This window comes from Episyrphus balteatus, chromosome 1 (genome assembly GCF_945859705.1).
Source record: "Episyrphus balteatus chromosome 1, idEpiBalt1.1, whole genome shotgun sequence".
Classification (NCBI taxonomy): domain Eukaryota; kingdom Metazoa; phylum Arthropoda; class Insecta; order Diptera; family Syrphidae; genus Episyrphus; species Episyrphus balteatus.
Window position 1 is genome coordinate 157098342 of NC_079134.1, and position 20859 is coordinate 157119200.

The following is a 20859-nucleotide window of genomic DNA, read 5'->3' on the forward strand; positions in this document are numbered from 1 at the left end:
CTAATAACAATTTATTAATTTTTTGAAAATGAAAATAAAATTTATTATTTTCTCCGAAGCCAACTCAATAGCTTATAAAGAAACTCTACTAATTGTTCAAAAAACTTAAGTGATGATGAACATGATGGTGGTATAGTGTTTTGGTTGTTCATCTCTGGCGCCATTGTTTGTTTGAAAACCATCATCACATCAGATTAAAAATACCATTGTGAATAAAAAAGTAAGCTGGAAGCTGAAGCTGACCGCTTTTCTGTACACAAAACTGAACAGAGGAGATGTGCTGAAGTATTCATAAATTCTAATTTATACTTGGCAATTAATCAACAAGACATCAATGTGAATGGGGAGAGTTTAAAATGTACACTCGCTCGGAAAATGGGGAGTGAAGACTCGGGGAGCATGTGGAACATAATAGAGAATATAGAATAAAGGGAAAAGAATATTCGCGTCACGTTTCACCGGTAGCGTTGTCAAAGAACATCTGCTCGCGAGCTCCAGTATCAGGTTCAACTGTAAAATTGTATGATGGGTGTTTAATGTACGGTGAGTCAATTATTCACAAGAAGTTTGGGGCGGTGTACATTGTACAATAATTGAAATAATGAAATCTTCTTGTTCCGGGTTATAGTTGATCGAATTTATTCGTCTTTAAACTTGTCAATTATTGCTGTCTTCAGATGAAATGGGCAATTGAATTCATCGGAAAAATAAGAAGTGTGTTAAATTGTTTTATTTTTCTGAGTATTATATTAACTATCATGTTTTTTGTTGTAACCAAAATGTTAAGGATTCGTAATTAAGTACTTTGGTGCCTAAGACAATTTAAGTTTAAAAAGAGTAAAAAAACATTTTCGTCATACTGTTCACAGAAAATGCTTCTATTTTTAATCAATTGGGTAGTTTGACATTGAAAATTTATAATAATGTATTTTGAAGACATGTTTAACATCCTGTAGTTCATTGTCAATGCTAGACGTTCTTCTATAATAGTTCGGCCAAATATTTTGTACCTGATCTTCAGTGAACAAGAAATTGCCCTACGGTCTTAAAAATCTATTATTATTATTATCTATTATTTAGCAATCGCTAAAATTAATTAATTAATAATTACCGATTTAGCGTTTTAAAAATGAAACTGTCCCATTATTTTCTTTATTTTGACAGCATTGCGGACTGATCTTCGTAGTTTCGCAAGTCGTTCGACTTGAGTTGAACGTTCGATTCGCGATTCCTAATATAGCCCTTAGTTAGACCTTATTTTAGATATACTTTTCAACATAATAAAATTACGCGACTCTATCTCTATGGCTGGATACAGGAATTTGAAAAAGTAAACGGAGTGTACGAAAAACTGAAGCCCCAAAATGACATTTTTTAGTACAGAATCTATCCCTTTCAAAAAATCGTTTTGGTATAAGTTATTCAAATTATTTAAATAACAATGGCAAAACTTGCAATTAAGAACTATACCCTTTGTATAGGTTCAATTAATGTTAATTTTTCGAAGAATAAAATAACTTCTCTTGATGTTTCTGTCGATTATCCACCTCGATTTCTTTTACAAATTTTTGGCTCTTCATAAAATTTTTTTTGGAAACATTTTTTTGAAAATTTTTAATTTTTCGGTAAGAACAATTTTTTTTTTAATGTAGACTTAACAAACAAATTGAAACTTTAAGCTAAATAAATAGGCTTTCAAAAAATAATAATCATTTTATCAAAAAGAATGTTCCCACTTCCTTAAAATAAGAACAAAAAGAAATAAATTGCACGACTGGGGTCGCACGTACTTGCTCTTATGCTTAAAGTAACTATAATGTTAAAGCTTTTTATTCAAGAAATTTAAAATTTGATATTTTGAAGATATTTTATAAGTAGTATAAAAAAATTAAATCTGTTTTTATAATTAATTAAACTCCGTTTTAAATTATCTTAAAACAAAAAACAAATATGCCATTTTATTTCTTGTATAAAAAGGTATTTTCAGAAAAAAATTTTCGAAAATTGTAGGAGCCGTTTTTTAAAAAAATAATTTTTTATGTATAAAAATTTTTTAACATTTTTCAAAAAAAAAGTTTGTATGCCATTTTGAAGAAATAATTAATTTACACATAAATACTAAATTTCAAAATTTTTCATTGATCCGTTTTCAAAAAATTGATTTTTCAAAAAAAAATTTTGAAATATTTTTTAAAAATCCAAAAATGCGTTTTTTGAAAATTTTCTAAATTTTTAATATTATCTTTACTTACACACGTTTGTTTCATTTAAATCGGGTTAATGTTGTACGAGATATTCAGAAATGAAAAAACCCGTTCTATGACAGGTACCGTTAATAACGGTACAAAAAATATTTTTTTTATTTAAAAAGTTGGCTCTTATGTGTAGTACTACACACAAAAATTTTAATCAAAATCGTTAGAGCCGTTTTTGAAAAAAATTACCTTTTCTATTTCCGTTATATGGCAGGTACCGTTAGTTTTGGTCATAAAAAAAAAATTTCAATTTCCCCTCTAGGGAATCACCAAAAACTGCTAACTACCATGTTTGAAGAAAATCACTTCACTCGTTTAGGCTGCAGCTCCAGATAGAGACAGACGCACAGACAGACAGACAGACAGACAGACAGAATTGCCGGACCCACTTTTTTGGCATTCTCCATCATCGTAATGTCATGTAAAATTGTTATCTCGAGTTCGATTTTTTTTACGAATCCTAAACTTGCCCTATAGTACCTATATCGCAAGTAAAAAAATTGGAAAACTTTGGTTTTGGGATAGTTCTAATGATTTTTCTATTTCACCATTTGAAATAAGTTCTAAAATCGTAAAACAAAAAAAAAAAAAATGAAGTTTTTACATACTTTTTTGTTGTCATGTTGTCATGATACGATTATTATTTTTCTTTTAAAAAATCACTAAAAAATCACGAATTTTGTTTGTTCGTATAATTTTTTGGGCTACTGTATTTAATTCATATAATAAGTTTAAGTTAATCTTGAAATGAGAGTCCTAAGCTTTTTGAAAAAGATTTAGTTCTAAAATTTTTGGAAAACATTGGGGTTTTTATGAGACTTTGAATTTTTCAGTACAAAATTTTGTTTTTTGAATATCTCCTAAACGTAGAGTAAGCAAACTACTATTTTTGGTAAATGTAAACAACTCGAGGTGGACAAACGGCAGAAATTTGAATTTAAAAAAAAAATAAAATTTTTGGGTATTTTAGAGAATTTAAATTTTTTAGTACAAAATTCTAAATCTTCTAAACGTAGGGTAGACAAATGTTGATATTTGGTTTAAATTCATTTCTCAAGGTGAACATATGATTTTGTCGTTTGAATGTTTGAACAAAAAAAATTACTTTTGGGGATCTAAAGGACTTTGAAAATTTCAGTAGGTACACCGTGGTGTATGCGTAACTTTTTTTTTTAATTTTGAAAATTTGTTTTTTGAATATCTCCTAAACGTCGGGTGGACAAACGACGATTTTTGGTTTATACCAATTTATCGAGGTGGAAAAACAATGGCCGTTTGCATTTTTGAGATTTTAGAAAAAATGATATTTCGTATTTTTTTAAATTTTGAAAATTTCTTTTTGGAATATCTCCTGAACGGAGGGTAGGCAAACGATGATTTTTGGTATAGGTAAAGTACTCGAATTGATTTTTGGGGATTTTAGGGAAATTTAAAAAAAACACATATGTGTACCGGGGCTCAGAACGCTATTCAGCATAGTCCTATTGAGTCCCTCGAAGAAGTTATTTTCCATTAAAAAATAAAGGTGCATTTAATTTTTTAATTTGGCTAACCAGTACAAAAATTTTTTCCAAAAGGTCTCTCATTTAACACGAAGAACAGTTCGCAAAATAGTATTTTTTAAAAACATGTAATTTATTTTATGTTGTCTGCGTGACGCTTATTTTGCCCAGCAGTGTATTATTTATGATTTTAGTAAAAATTTTCAGACTTTAAAATGTACTAACCTTCAAACGAAAATTATTATTTATTTGGAAAAAAATAAGATTTCTCCTTCAATGGAAATGGTGGCATTGAAACAAAAACAAAAACATTATTTTTAATCAATCAAAATTCGTTTTGAGTGATGGAACTACCTATAAATATTACATACTTTGTGTTTTCGTTTGAAGTAGCTGGTCAGAAACGAAAACTAGCTCATAAATAAAGAAAAATTCAAACAAAAATATAGGAAAACTAGGCGGTGGAACTTAGTTTTTAATTGCGTCATTATGGCTGCGAATGATGTACAGTTTACGTAGTCGTTAACAAACTATGAGGGACAGTTCAAGGTTAAGATGTTTTATGGAGCGTCGCCGACGCTACTAGTTAATTTTATGCGCATCATCATAACTTAGTCTGATATAATAAAACATTTCTACAAGTAAATAAAATTTTACTTTCTTTTTTATGAGAGTTGTTAAAATATTTATTACAACTAGTTGTTGTGTAAATGTTGCCTTTTCATAGTGCATCTGACATGTTAACAAACTGGGTCAATCGCACAAATTAATGAAAAGTGCTTGGGTTAAAGGGTGTTAATTTAGAGAAAAGAAAAAAAAATATATTTATAAATAAACCAAACGATCATGTGAACTTGTGTTAATTGTTTGTATTGAGTTGATTAAAAATAAAGCGTCCTTTTATTCTTGTCAAATATACGAAAAAAAAAAACCGATATTACTCTCAGTACCGACTGTGTACATTTTGTTTTGCAAGCTTTTAAAAAAAAATTGCAAATAAAAAAAATGTAAAGCAATTTCATGATTCTTTGTTGATATTAGAAGGAAGCATTATGGCTTAATTGGCCAGTTCATATTCATTGAGATAATTAAAAATTGTCTCAGTTTCTTTTATGGTGATTGACAGTAAACACGAACACGATTTTTTAATAATATAAAATATCAACAAAAGGTCTGTTTGGTTTGCTTCTGGTATGATATCAAAATAATTGAGCTATAGAAAATGAATTTAAAAAAAAACTTACGATGTGTATGGACAAAAAAAAAAATCATTAAAATCATGATTTATTCTGAAAGGTTATTTCGACACGATAATGAAAAAATGATAAAAAATAGTTTTAAAGAAAATTGAGATGATTGCTTTCAAAATATTTCCTTATAAATTCTAAAGTAATTTGATTTTAAAGTACAATTTGTAACTTTAATCAAATAAACTTAAATAATAATGGCGAACAACTTTTTAATATTTTCCAAAAAGATTTATATCAAATTTAATGGATGTAGAGTCAGTAGGTACCTAAGTTATTTTCCAGAAAAAAAAAATAAATTTAACTTAATATATGTATTTGTGGTCAGTTAGCCTAAGAATCGCTAATATAAAATTATAAAATGCGTTTTTAAAGTTTTTTTTTAATTTTGAGAAAAACCTCTACGATAAAATTTTATTTTTCATTCTTGAATCTTGATCGCATTACTTCATTTCATAGAAAAAAAGATGTTCTAAATGTCGGGATATGGAAGCAATAGCACCTTTTAATCGCATTCTTTCTTGAGAAAAAGCTGCCATTACAGAAAAATCGGCTTTTTGTAGATTATTTTAAGAGTTTGAAAAGGCGTACATAAAAAAAAACAATTTCAACCAGTGATTGAGTTCGGTGACTCTGCGTCAATTTATTGATAAATGTAACCAGCGGTGTTTTGGAAACCTGCGGGCCCGCACCGCACCGATAAAATTAAACTTAAACAATTTTTTTCTTTAGAATTTCAAAAACAGACGGAAATAACGCTTTGCTGTTGAAAGTAAGAGGTTTTTCAAAGCCAGTTTGTCGTGATAAGGGAAGGAAATCTTTTGATTCGAAGGAATCAAATACAGTATAGGGCTGTTAGCTGTGTTTTATTGGTAATCAGTATTTAACTGAGTAAACAACAAACGATTACTTTTATTTATTATTAATAAAATTCTTTATTGTTGAAGAGTATAGAAAAAAAAAAATCTCTGTAAACAAGCAAATAAAAAAACTTCATTTGTTGTTCTTCCCGTGCAAAATTTTACTTAGCTAAGAAATCAGTTACCAATAAAACACGGCTATTGTAATTGTTCAAATCCCAGGTTAGTAAAAGTTTTTTTTTCAATTCAATTGAACATAAAAAAAAACTATAACTCCAGCCTCAAACTTAGTGGTAAAACATAGTCCAGTGCATTTATGATGTTCATATATGGACGACCCAGCAGTTTGTACCACCCCCAATTTTTTTTTGCTCATTCGATAGAGCATTGGCTGAATATCATTACCCTGATTTTTCGCACTTGCGAAATTCACCTTTCAGTCGCCATCTTGGATTTTAGTTTTTGTTGAATATCTCGATTTCTATTTATCCTACATAATTTTGATAAAAAGTTCTCAATACTTTAAAATTGTATTTTTTCTCGTTTTTTTTTTACTTTTTTGGCCTGTAACTTTTTTAATATTCAGAATATCGAAAAAATGTTCATAACATAAAAGCGAAATTTAATTGCCTACGTTTTTTGTTCATACAACTTTTATGTAGGATAAATAGAAATCGAGATATTCAACGAAAACTAAAATCCAAGATGGCGGCCGAAAGGTGAATTTCGCGACTGCGAAAAATCAAACAAATTTGGGGGTGGTACAAACTGCTGGGTCAAATTATAAATGCACTGGACTAACACACAAGTTGTTTTATTTTATAAAAAAAAAAAACTCAAATAAAATCGCAATAAAATAAGGAAAAGAAAAGTATTTTCTAATTCGTGTCATAAAAAAAATACATAATAAAGCATTTTAAAATACAACAATTGATAAATATAATCAACTATGTGCACTTACATTGCAAAATATCGCAAATGCAAGGTTCATATAAAATCTCTCTTTGTTTTTACCTACCCATAAGCTTAAAAAGAATACAAACCAAGAAATACAAGATATAAATATTTATTAGAAAAAAAAAAAATAAAATAAAACGTTACTTATTAGAATTCACAATAAATATTTAACCTACTGAACATAATAAATAGTTAAGCAAGTCAATTAAAATGTTTAAATAGAAAAAAAAAGATGTCACATGGTTTTGCCAGCTACCTTCGTGCAAATACAAAACCAGTTTTGTCACACCTCCAAAACGTTGCGTTGCTTGTTTATATTTTTGGAGTAGAACGAGTAAAAGTCAATAACCATCATCGATTTGATCGTCACCATTGTGTGATAAAATTTTCAAATGAGTTTAGATTTGAATGCATATCAATCAAGAGTTGAAATTCTTAAAAAAAAAAACACAACACAGAATGTGTAGGCGTTTGAAGAGGAATGAAAGTCTAGCGATAGCGACGACGTTATTTCATGTAGTTACCATTTAACCTTTGAGACTTAAGCTTAGTCATAGAGCTAAAGAGGTATTCTTTATAAAAATAAAGAAAACTATTTTTATTTCTTTCTTTATGAATGTTACGTACATACATGTGTGCAATAAAATTTTATTCATTTGCATTCATTAAATGACGTGACTAATTTTTTTTTTCATTTACTTTGAAAGGGGGAACTTTTTAATTAGTACAGTGAGTCGAATAAATTTTTTAATGCTCTTTTAATTTTGTATGTGGATTTTTGCAAAATTTAAAAATGAAAATAATTTCCATTATTAATAGTTGAAATAAATTTAAAAAAATGCTGGGGCCTTATAATTTTCTGACGAGTTCAAACCGCTTAAGTAAAATGCGCTCTTTCATGACAAAATTTTTCACAAGATGCATTTATCACCTGGAGTCGAATAACGGTATACGATTACGATCATACGTTCATGTTTTGACTTTTGCTGTCTCTATTTATCCAGTAAAAAATGATAGAGACATAAAGCGTTAATACGTTAACGTATCTATGATCATTATCGTATACCGTAGTTCGGGCCCTGGATTTGAATCCTGAACACCTGCTATGAGAAAACATTTTATAGCAGTTACTAATACGCCTTGGGGTGAATTCTTTGTTAATGCGATAAGTAATAATTGTCATGTTTCACAAATCTTCGCTATTTTGAACTGAGTAAATGTCAAATTTGTTTGCTGAAATACAATTTTTAATCAGAAAAAATTTAAAAAAAAAGTTTTCATAACCTCAAACTAAGATACCATTATTTGGCATGTACACGGAGAAAATAAGGGCATCTTAAAATAAGATGATGCGCACATTAAATTTCTCCACCTTAAAATTAAAGGATATCCGCTTAAAATAAGGTGATTCCACTTAAACTCAGTTAAATTTAAGGTGAAATTCATCTTATTTTAATGTGAATTTTCATCTTAAAAAACCGACAAAAAATACAAATTCTAAATTATAGCCACACTTTAGCTTTCGTTGCAGTTTATCATTTCTACAGTAAGAAAGCACGATGGTAAGGCACTCGCCTAGTTATCCAACAATTGTAGGTTCAATCCCCAGTGGCTGCCAGTTTTTTTTTTTAATTTGCGCATTCAAGAAATTAATTTGAAGTGAAAGTCGTTTTAGCAAAAAACCATGCAGAAATCCGCTTAAATTAAAGTGCGATCCGCTTAATTCTATGTGGTCTGTTTTCTCCGTGTATGATCATTATCGTATACCATAGTTCGGGCCTTGGATTTGAACCCTAAACCTCTGTTGTGACAGTCCATACAACTTACAATTACGCCTTGGGCCGAATTCTTTGTAAATGCGATAAGCAATAATAATCATGTTTCACAAATTTGCGCTATTTTGAACTGAGTAATCCCGTTATGTCAAATTGGTTTTAATCAGAAAAAAAATTTTAAAACAAGCTTTCATAACCTCAAACTAATGGTGTTTTCGTTTGGTAAAAAAAAATCAATTTATTTTTTTGATCTAAATCTGTCATAAAAGCAATTTTTGATCTGTTCAACTACAATTAAGTAGTCACAAAAACAGTTTTTTGACAGATTTAGATAAAAAAATAAATTGATTTTTTTACCAAACGAAAATACCATAACATTTTTGACCTTTTCAAACCCTACTTTGTTAAATAGTTTTTAAGTAGATACTTTAACTACCTGCTTATTAAATCTGCCTAATGTTTAAAATATTTTTACCAGTCGGCAACCCTGTTGAGTGACGACAAAACTGTTGAAACCCAACTTATGTACTCTCATGTGTCTGTCAAACAAATTAAACTCAGTTTGGAAGATTTTCATTGAGTAATATTCTTTTACTATGCCTATGCCTTGCCTATCCATCCAATAATCCAATCCAATCCACATTGTTTCATTTTACTTATATTATGTACTTACATACATACATACATACCTACACTATTCGCCGGAAAAGCAAAAAATAAAAACAACAAAACCAAAAAAGAAAGGCGAATCAAAATGAAATTCCAAACAAATGAATTTAGATCTCAAGGTGCAAGGTTCACCGAGAGTGCAATTTCTATCATCCCTTTTGCCCTCCCGCTTCTTTACCTGTGTAATATACTAAATACCAGCTGCTTACTGCTATTGCCTTGCCTTTGTACAATAAAATCCCTTATTCTATCTCTGTCACCGTTCACCGACAGTCATTCAAGCCGGTCATGCGCCATTACACTCCATTTTCCCAAGTTTTCCTTTTGTCTACGTCTGTCTGGCTCTCAATGTGATATATGGTTACCACATTGTTGGAATTCAATCGAATCTGATAATTTTGATGAGGGGTTTTGATAATTAGTACTTTCATAAATATAAAAATACTGTAGTAAATCAAAATTTGTTTAAGGTGTAGGTGACATCTTATTATACACAGCATATCGCACAATGAAACGGATAGATAACGTCACATGTTACGAACAAAAAAAAATGATTTTAAGAATTCCTGGCCTGGAATTCCTAGGGGTTGGTACCCTATTTAAATAAAATGCACGACTGGGGTCGCACGTACTTGCTCTTATGATAAAAGTAGCATTTATGTCAAAGCTTTTTAGGAAAAATATTTTCAATTAATTATAATTTGATTTTATGAGGAGTTTCATAAGAAATGCAGATATATGCAAATCTTTTTTTTATAACTTCTTACGCCATATTTCCGCTACCCGTATTTTTTGAGAAAAACTAAAAACGCAGTTATGTTAGATTTACGTTCAATATAACGTGTGTTAAATTTAATCAAAATCGTTAGAGTCGTTTTCGAGAAAATTGCAATAACTCATTAATGGTGTACGGGAAGAGCCGACATCAGCGATTTAAAAAAAAAATTAATATCATATTTCCACTTTCCGTATTTTTTGAGAAAAACTAAAAACGCAGTTATGTTAGATTTACGTTCAACATAACGTGAGTCAAATTTAATCAAAACCGTTAGAGCCGTTTTCGAGAAAATTTCAATACCTCGAACACGTTGTATGGGAGGTACCTACATGTTCTAAGCGAGATATTGAAAAACAAAAAAAAAGACTTGTGGCACTCGAGGACTGCCGCGGTTAAGCTATTGCTTTGCATTTTTTGTCAACTTATGCAATTATAATTTGTTTACCTACCCTACACAAAACCAATGATCTGATTTTGTATCTACCTATCAATTCATACACCTACAACAACAAGGTCACATTTGAAAACATGCATACACACAATCTCATGTCATAAACTTCTCCAGACCAAAAAATAAGAAAACACAAGAATACTTTTTCTCTTTTCTCTACAATCGCAACGCAACGCTTTACTCGTTCACAAATCACAACAAGTTGAACAAGAAACAGAAGAACATAGAGGAAGGTATTCCTTCCTGCTTCCTGTTCCTCTATGCAGAAGAATGGGAAGAGAAAACAAAACAAAAGAAAGAAACCATTCACACAAACAGCGCTTGCTTGCTCTCGTTCGTCTCGATACATGCAAGCTTCGTACAATTGTACATTCGTACCATGTACACACATACCATACACGTTTAGTGAACCATCCATGTGTGCGGCGTAATAAATTTTCGTTTCATTTTGCGTTACTATATTTTTTGGCTAGCACCCCATCCCAGGCCTGCGTTAAAATCTATGCAATAGCTTAAAAACCAACCTTGGAAATTACGAAAAAATCATCTGTACCAAATTTCAAGAAAATCCGTCCACCCGTTTAAGCTGCAGCTTCATGTACAGCTTTTTTTGACGACGCACAGACCGACGGACGTCATGACTAAAACCACTTTTTCGGACTTCTCCATGATCGTAATGTTAGTTTTGATTAAAACCTCAAATTTTTTTTTGACACGAAACCAATACTTGCCCTATTGAGCAAGTAAAAAATTTGGACTGAGGAGAAGATTCTAACAAATCGAATTCGTCAAATGTCTTCGCTATGTATGCATACGGTGACCATCCGTCCCGGTTTACCCGGGACTGTCCCGTATTTCTATAGCTTGTCCCTAGTTTTTATTTAGGAAACCGGGGACGTATCAGTGTCCCGTATTTTGTAATGTGTCCCGTGATTGTCCCGTATTTCAACATTCTCTGATTTTTGTATTCAATATTTTAATTACTTTATACGAAAAACAAGAAAACAGTGGTTGAAAAATAAAAGTTTTTTTTTAATTTTTCTAATAAAAGCATTAGTTTTTAAAAATTCTTCATAAATTATAATTTAATTCCAGCTTGTTTTTGTCAGTTTGGAAAGCTACACTAATATAAGTCGAATAATGAACAACATATGAATGAGAAAGAACCCAGCTAAATTTCAAAACTTTTAAGGACAGTTGAATTCCATATTACAAAATTTCAAAACCATTTAAAATAAAATTAAAATGTTAAAAAAACAGCTCTAACAATTTTAATAAAACAAATTTTCCAGAAGTTATTAACATATCCTATTATAAAATGGTTTTCTTGATTTTTGACTTCCTCGTAAACGACTAAAATGATTTCAACGAAAATGTTTGTTTAACTGGTTGAACAGAATGAAAATTCGCTTGTAGCAAAGAAAAACGTCGTGGTACAAGATGTCAAATAAATTCGCTCAAAATGTAGAAAAGATGAACAGAATTATGTGGCGTACAAAAATGTCAATTGCCTTGAAAAAAAAAATAATTTTAACTGAGTAACCACATTAGAAACGTCAAAAGTCATTCCGCTTGTAGCTTGAAGTAAAAGTCGACTCGACTTGTACCACAGCGAATTTCCTTGCCACAGCCACAGCTACGTATTCTGGCACCAATATACTAATTTCATACTTTTTAACTTTGACAGCGACACAAGACACAAGCCACAGCTACATCATTCTGGTCTACCAGTAAGCATTTTATTTTATTTTATTTTATTTTATTTTATTTTATTTTATTTTATTTTATTTTATTTTATTTTATTTATCTTATTATTTTGTTTTTGATAAAACAAAGTTTTCAAAACGATCCAACAAATTTTTTACTGGTCCCGGGTTTCACTTTTAGAAATATGGTCACCGTATGTATGCATCTATGTTATTTATATGAAAAATAGAAAATTAGAAAAGGGCACCTCTAAATATTAATATTAAGAGCTCATTTTTTGAGAGGCTATTTGCTTCATATTTTCGAAAATATTGAGCCTTTTTTTTATTTGAAAAACGAAAGTTGCCTCAAAATGGCACAGCCTAATGTGAATAGTGTCCTCAGCCATCGAATTGATAGCTACTTTACCACTATGAGTGGTTATTTATTTTTATGGTATAATATGAAAAAAGGAGTGTTGCGAAATTTATACATTTACTGTCGTACCTCGGCGAAACGCTTTGGAGTTGAGATCACTTGAACTTTAAAATTGAATTTTTTTAGAAGAGTTTATATTTTTTTTGAGAATCTTAGGAGCGTATTTTGATAGTATTAAACTTTTCCAAAATTGGTATTTGATAGCCAAAATAATTTCAAAAACTACCCTTTTTTCATGTTTAACTGTTATCTTATGTTGTTTTTAATGCACAACTGGAAATATGGTTCCTATATTGCAAATAAAAAGAGAAGTAGAAGAACTCTCAATCTCTCACCTGCAACTTAAAAACTTCCTTTTTTTCATAGAATTCCAAAGCCCCTAATTTTAAAAACTGCAAGAGAAAAACTTGACTCTGGGTTATTATGGCGTTAAGAGTATTTTTGTTTTAATAATAGTGGCAACCATAACTATGTGTTTACATCCCCCAAAAAGACAACAACAACAACAATACCCAAAGTAACCAATAACAATAGCAAAAAAAAAAAGGGGAAAAAAGAAAATAATTATTGTACGATGATGATGCTTCTCCCGCATCAGCAGAACACCACACAGGAGAAAAACCTGATAAATGAAAATGAATTTTTAGTTTGATTCGTAGATACACTTGCATCGCATCTTTTATTTTGTTCCCATCCGCCGTCGTATTCCGTGAATCCATAAAAACCGTGTGCAGAAAAAAAAACAATCCAATTGCAATGGTTTTTCCATCATTTTATCCAGACAACAAAAATCTTCCCAGCAGAGATATCAAATAAAGTAAAAATTTATTTTCTTCACTCCATTCCACCATCATCAAGGGAATAATACAATAAATAAATTTATCAGTGAACCAAACCCACCAGAATACAACAAATTCTGTGTTGTGGAACGTAAAGAAAAAAAAATTTCCCTTCAAAAAAGGGAAATTTTTTTACTTTGGATAAAATTTATATTTCTTTTCAACTCAACTCGTCGTCATCTTTGGCTGGAAAAATAGCAACAGTAGAAATTGAAATATAAGAAAAATACAAAAAAAAAAAACAACAAACTTAATGGCGACAGTCTCGGCCTCGACTTCCACTTCCAGCGCCGAAGAAGAGGTAATACAAAAAACTCCCAGAAAAAAAAATGACTAAAGTGCCATTTATCTGGCAAAGTACAATTTGCAAAATCTAAACAATTTGTTTAATCTTTTTTTTTTTTCATTATTTCTCCTTGTCCTCTTCGTTTCATTTGTTTTATCCACTTTTTCTACTGTTTCTATACCTCTTTTTTTGTTCATCGTTTTCGTTAGTTTTCTGTACTCCGATTCACACTCTCCTGGGCTCTTTGTCTTCACTTTTCACATTGCTCGGCTCGGAATCGACAAAGTCGAATCGAATCCCATGATTCCATCCATATTCCAATGGAGTGAGAAGCAAACGCAGTGTCAGTGAATTTTTAATAAAATTGTAGTCGCCTCGTTGTCGTTGCGAGAGGTTGAGTTTGGTTGGGTTTTTGTTTTCTTTTTTTTTTCAAGTTGTTTTGTGGTTACCATTTTTAGAGTTGAGAAAATAGTAAATACATATATACAGTACATAAAATGGACCATCGTCATCTCTCTAATTTACACATACCTACAGTGAAGAATCATTTAACCCTTTACTTGACCTAAACCAGTGTTTGACATAAGTAAATTTGTGGAACGTGTTTTTTTTTTTTTTTTTTTTTTGAAAAAATCCCACAAAAAGAAAACCCTGTGAATTTTCCTTTGATGAAAATTTCATATCAAAACCATCAATCTCTCAACAAAAAATACAAATATATTTATTTGTGTGTTCATTGAAATAAAGAAAAAATAAAGATTGGAAATAATTGTTGTACACCTAGAGTGCTTAGCTATAGAAGTGCTAAAATGTACGTTGTGATTGATTTTCCCCACCACGTATTTGTTTCTCGTATATAGTAAAAGTGAAATAATGAATTGTGGATCGTAATATATAGTAACTACTAGAGAAAAGAGAACGAACTGTCATTACATGCCGATTGCATACCGGAAGGGGCGATCGTGAAGGGATTACTTAAAGTGAAAATTTTTTATTATTTTCCAATTCCCATGATTTTTGTTTAAAAAATTTGGATAATTATACAAAAATCAACTCGAATTTAAAAGAGGTATGATGAATGGTTTTGGAAAAATCGAATACTTACTTTATTTTTATTTATTTATCAGTACATGATAAGAATAAATAAAGGAATTTTTTTTTTTAATTTTTGTTTAATTGTACCTAACAAAAAAACACTTAAAAAAGTGGGTACACATAGTTTAGACTGAAGTACTGATTAAAAATAAGTGCAAAAGGAAAAGATTATCACTTTTTCACTTCTTGTTGAAATCTATTTTGGTTTAACCTACTTTAGATGAAACCTAGTTGTACCCGATGGACCTACGATACACAATTTTTTTTTTTTTTGTATTCTATAGACAGTACCTACATAGATTTATAAATAGAGAATTTTTGCTAAATAAAAACAAAGGAAGAAAAATAAAATTGGGATAGGCATGGGAAGATGAAAATAGGAACCTACAATGACATTAAAGTTTATGAGGGATTGTCGTGGTCGTTGTGGTCGTGGTTGTACCGGTACTGGTACCTTTTGTGGGCTGTAAATAAATTTCTATAAATCGTAAACCAGAAAGCCCTAAATTTAATTTTTTGAAGTCAATAAGGACTTTTCTTTTTTTCAGTAGCTTAATGAAATTTATAATAATAAAAACTACCTAGGTACCTACCAGTACTACAGTTCAGTTGTTTTAACAAGTTTATGGAAGTGTACCTACCTACTGAAATTGAGTTCAATTGTTAGAAAAGTGCTCTCTTGAAACCAAAAAAAAAGTTTTGTTTTTATGTTTCCAGACCTTTTAATTGAAATTTTAATAAAATCGATCAAATAAGTTGTGTCAAGCGACGAGTTTTAAAGTGAATTTTATTTTGTTACAAAGAGCTTTCATATAAATTCTTCAGTTAACTATAAAATTTGTTAACACATAAAAATTGTGTTTAAACTATAACATCAATACATTTGAAAATTTCGCCAGAATGATAACTTGTAGGAACAGCCAGTGTTAGTAGTTCTTTGGTACGTCACCAATATTCCTTTTTTGAGAACTTAAGGAATCCTTTAGAAAAATTATCAAGCAGTTGTTGAAATAGGTGCTTACTAACTTTTCAAAACAAAGTAGGTACCTAAATATTGAAAGTGAATGTTAACGTTGGTACCAGTACCCGACCACCTAATACTTTTTGTAATTTGAAACTGACTAACTAATTTGTTTAATTTTAACTAGAATCCGTCAACTTTTGATACAGTATCCGGACGGACCTATTATTCATTAGAAAATAAATAGACTTAAAAACATGAGCCTAGCTAGAAAGGAGCCAATAACTCCTCAATCAGCCCCTGCCAAAATACTCATGCACAGTAATTTAAAGATGTTTTCTCTTGGCCAGCTTAACAAATGTGTTAAATTTCAAGTTCTTGGCCTTGTTGGCGTCAAATAATAAAATTCGAATGAATGCCAAACTACCCACCCACAGAACTTAAAACTATTATATCTGATTTCCTTGAAAAAGTAATCCTAATTCTGTTAAAATCGCTATATACAAATGCAACCTATGGGAATTACTTTAAACGACGAATTATGAACATTTGAAAAGTAATGATGCAGTTTTGTCGGTGCGTAACGGAAGATTGATCTGAACGTAGCAACTGATTCTTCGATTTTCTTGGACTATTTTCAATTTTCATACAATTAGTTAAGTGGTCATGTTCTTGTGCTGTTTTTTGTAATAACAGACCATGGCAATCTTTTGGCCACAAAGAGTGGCCGGATGAAAGTGGTACACAAAAAACATTTTGCTTTTTGGCAGCATACGGCTAAGGACTAAGGCTAGTCGACTATTCAGTCGCAAAAATGGATCACAATGATTTCAATGCCTGTGAACACACATGCTTCCAAAAAATAGCATCAATTAAAAATTTTAAAATTTTCCCCACAGGCATTGAAATCTTGTGATGCTTTTTTTGCAATTGAATCGTTGAAAATATATGTTTTTTCAGACTGACAGGTCTGCAACCAACTTTTTTCTCATTTTCTATCATCGTAATGTCGCTTTATTGTAATCTCAAGTAATAGCGTTTTCGTTTGGTCGTCCGGGACTCTCCGGAATTCATTCGAACGATTCTGAAACTGTTCGTTTGGTATCACGCACACACGTTCACACCTAAGACATCAAAGTAATGGAATGTTATTGTTTGTTCTTCATTTCTAAACATTGAGATTTTTTACTATTCCAAACATTAAATCATATTGAAATAAAGTAAAGATAATCATTTTTATCAAAAAACTAAACCGACTTCCATGGCTAAAACTGGGTCTTATGGTTTTTCTAATAGTTCCTATGACCAGAACTGAACGAAATTAAAATGGGACCACACCAGCTATGAATTATCAAAATTGGTTCACTCAATTTACACAATTGAAATTGTTTTATTTTTATATATTTTAATCCTTCAATTTATCATTTAAATTTTGTATGTAAATCTAAACAAATGTTCCATTGCACAAATTTTTTTCTAAAATTGCTGTTTGGACCTGACCATGACCAACTCTGCCGGTTTTGGGATACGGCTTTTGTTTCAATGTATTTAGTTTACTAAAATCCATTTTTATTACTTTTCGTTCGTATTTCCGCTTAAAACAATCCCAAAACTTGGCAAAAATTGAATTTTTGAAATTCAATTTCGAGATGGTTTAGGCAAATCACAAGTTTTATACTTTATTGAAAAGATTTAAATCTCTTTTTACCAAAACAGAAACAAAAATATTAAAATTGGTGAAAATTTTAACGAAGCTAGACTTTTTGCAATGCAAAAAATAGTACCTACAGTGATTAAAATTGGCATGATTATTTATATTTGTCATGACAATCAAAAGTGTACATTCAAATAATTTGGATGAAACGATGTTAAATAGCACATATATATGTACTCATATTTGATTTCAAATTTTCAATCGTAAAAATAATTTTCTATTATCAATGAGTTCCAATCAATTGTGATAAAGCGGTCTTATTTAGTTGCTCAAGATTTAGATTTGGTAAAACATTTTTTTGTTTATAAATGCGATTAAGTCATGCATTTTATTTATTTTATAAAAAAAAAACTGCACTTGAACAAGTACGTAGTGGGTAACATTCATATCACTGTGATCTAAACAAAATACACACGTCATAATGACGTATATAATTTGGGAAGTTGTTTTAAAACTACTAATGGCTGGTCTAACGTGTTTTTTTTTTGTAATTATTATGTTATTTACAATCATCTGCCATCTTTCTTCTATTCTATAACGTAATTATTATTCGTAGCATACAAGATTGATTTATCACAAGCCGTTGGCGATGATTCATGAATCATCAACCTGAAATCGAGCAAAAAGAAACATGAAGCGTAACGTATTTTGCAGCCAATACTATCTCACTTTAAAGAAAAAATAAACTACGAATTACTACAAAGAAAACAAATCAACAACACCACTTTACATTCAATTTTGCAGAAAATAAAACAAAAAAAGAAATTTAAAAAACTACTACTTGGCGAGAATTGTGGTCTGCGACTTCTTCTGTTTTTGTTTTTTTTTTTTTACATTTTTTTTCAAACCACTTACCAATAAAAACTCAAACTATCCGGTTTTATACGCCGATTACCCAGCATGGCTGGCTGGCTCTGTGGATATCATTTTTCAATAATAATTGTCACGCAGAGAGTCAAAGAGAGACTTGAAAGAAGTTGTGCAAATGCAACTCACAACAAGTATAAAAACACAAGAAACAACTTGGTTTTTTTTTTAAAGACATTGACAGGCCAATAAGATCCAAAGCGAAAAAATGAAAATAAAAAGTTTATAGATTGTAAATCAAAGACAGGTAAATGATGGTTTAAAAATACAAACAAGTTGCAGATAGAATAAGAAAGAGGCTTTTTTAAAGCTTATTGCGCAAAAGCACAGTTGCTGATAATAATCATAATTTTTTAAACAAATTTAATGTAGGTCAGCAAAACTACATTTGCACGTGGACACGTTCGAATTTTTGTTTATTTTTTTTTCTCTCTCTGACTTGAATCTTTGTTTGAATTGAGTTCACAAAATATTTTTTTGGTTGAATTTTTGTTGTTAAATAAATTCAACTAAAAACGAAATTGGTGAAATTTTCAGATCAGACTTTTATTTGCATTTAAAAGCCAGTGTAATTAGCGCTTTGCGTGGACAAAATTTGAATCAGTAATTTGAGCCACAAAAACGGCAAAAGTTACACACGTGACAAAAGTGTCGAAATTGGCAAAGGTGATAAGAGCAACAAGGGTGAAAGAAGCGACAACAATGACAAAAACCACAAAAAAACTAAAAAAGTGACATACACGACTAGAACGACCAAAGTGACAAGACCCATTAAAACAACAAGAGAGATAAAAACGACAAAATCGACAAAAGGAGCGACAAAAAACACAAAGTTGACATACGTAACGTGTTGAGCGACAAAAGCGATAACAACGACAAGACCGAAAAAGCTAAAAATTGACAAAAGCTACCCACGTGACTTGAACGACTTGAGCGACAAGGGAGATTAAAGCGACAAAAGTAAAAAACGCGAATAGAGCGACTTGAGCGAGAAAAGTGACAGTAACAGAAGCAATAGCAACGACAAAAGCGGCAACAACAACAAGAGCGAAAAAACGACAAAAGTGTCATACGTGACTAGAATGATTTAAAGGACGAATGTGACTAAAGTGACAAGAGCTTTTAAAGCAACAAGGCCTATTAAAACAACAAGAACGACAGAAGCGACAAGAAAATTAATTGGAACGACAAAAGTGGTAAAAGGAAAAAAAAATGTTGGTGCATATTTGGCGCGACTAGAACGTCTTTAGCGACAAAAGTGACAAGAGTGACAAAAGCGATAAAATGACACACGTCGCTAGAGCTATTTATACGACAAAATGCAAAGAACGATTAAAACGACTAAGAAAACGAGGCAATAAGAGATACAAAAGCAACATAAACGACAAAAGTTACACACGCGACTAGAAAGACTTGAGGGACCCATTATTTTTGCATTCACTCTGATGTGATGTCTGATTGTTTTCTCGAGTGCAAATCAACCTATAATGCAAATAAAAATTGTTAGCCGCAATGTCTCAAAATTGATGTCCTTAAAGTTCTAACAAATCTCTCGGATCACCATCAGCAATTTCAAAAACTACATCAACATTGCATTTTTATGTTTGGTTCTTTTTAAGGCTATTGAAGTACCCCGTGAGGGCATTGTGAGTGTGATGGAATGTCACGTCAGAGGTTCTGCGTTCAAATCCAGCCTGCACTACCCAGATATTTTTGTTAAGGGTACTGCGCAAGTTGTTGGCAAGGCCTCCAAGAGTATCATTGTTTTTGATAGTTGCATAGTGCATTTCACTTCATTCGGACTTCAGACCACTATTGACTATTAAATGATCTATCAATCTAAAATAATCTTCATGACAATTTCTATTGGGTATTACAACAATTCAATTTTATGAAAAAAAAAAATAAACACTCATAACGTGTTCCCTCCTACATAAAGTGAACTTACATAAGTTTGCTGGAAGAAAATGATTTATTTCATTCTTCAAAAGCAAAAAAAGCTTCTAATAAGCTTTGAGTGGTTAATCCACGATGAATTAATAAATCAATAATAAATTCTAGTTGAAACAAAGAATAACTTTGTCTCAGCTGCCCTCCCCGCTTCCATCTCATCGTCAGAGTTTAAAACAATTATATTGCAGTTCACAGACTTCATCACGCAATCTAGGTTGATTCATCGTGAGTTGTTTGTTTTAAAGATTATAATTAATAATATGTAAATAACAAAAACAAAAAATAATGAACGGAAAAAAATGTGTTCCATTTTTTTATTTTATATAAATATGTATGTATATATTTTTTTTTAATTTATCAAAGACCCAGTGTTAATGTCAAGAATGTTCATTGAGTGCATAAATTCATGGATGAAATGGTCTTGGAAATTCTAATTCCAAGAAAACATATATGAAAAAGCCTTTGCTGATAAATCAAAAAAAAGTTTTATCATCATCACTCAGAGAGCATTACATTCTTTTGAGTT

The 20859-nt window shown here is 30.7% G+C and overlaps 1 protein-coding gene across 1 annotated transcript in view; it reads left to right on the plus strand.

Annotated features, from left to right (window-relative positions):
* Nucleotides 1-20859, plus strand: part of LOC129921362 (uncharacterized) — a 46690-nt gene that overhangs the window by 13495 nt on the left and 12336 nt on the right. The window lies entirely within an intron of this gene.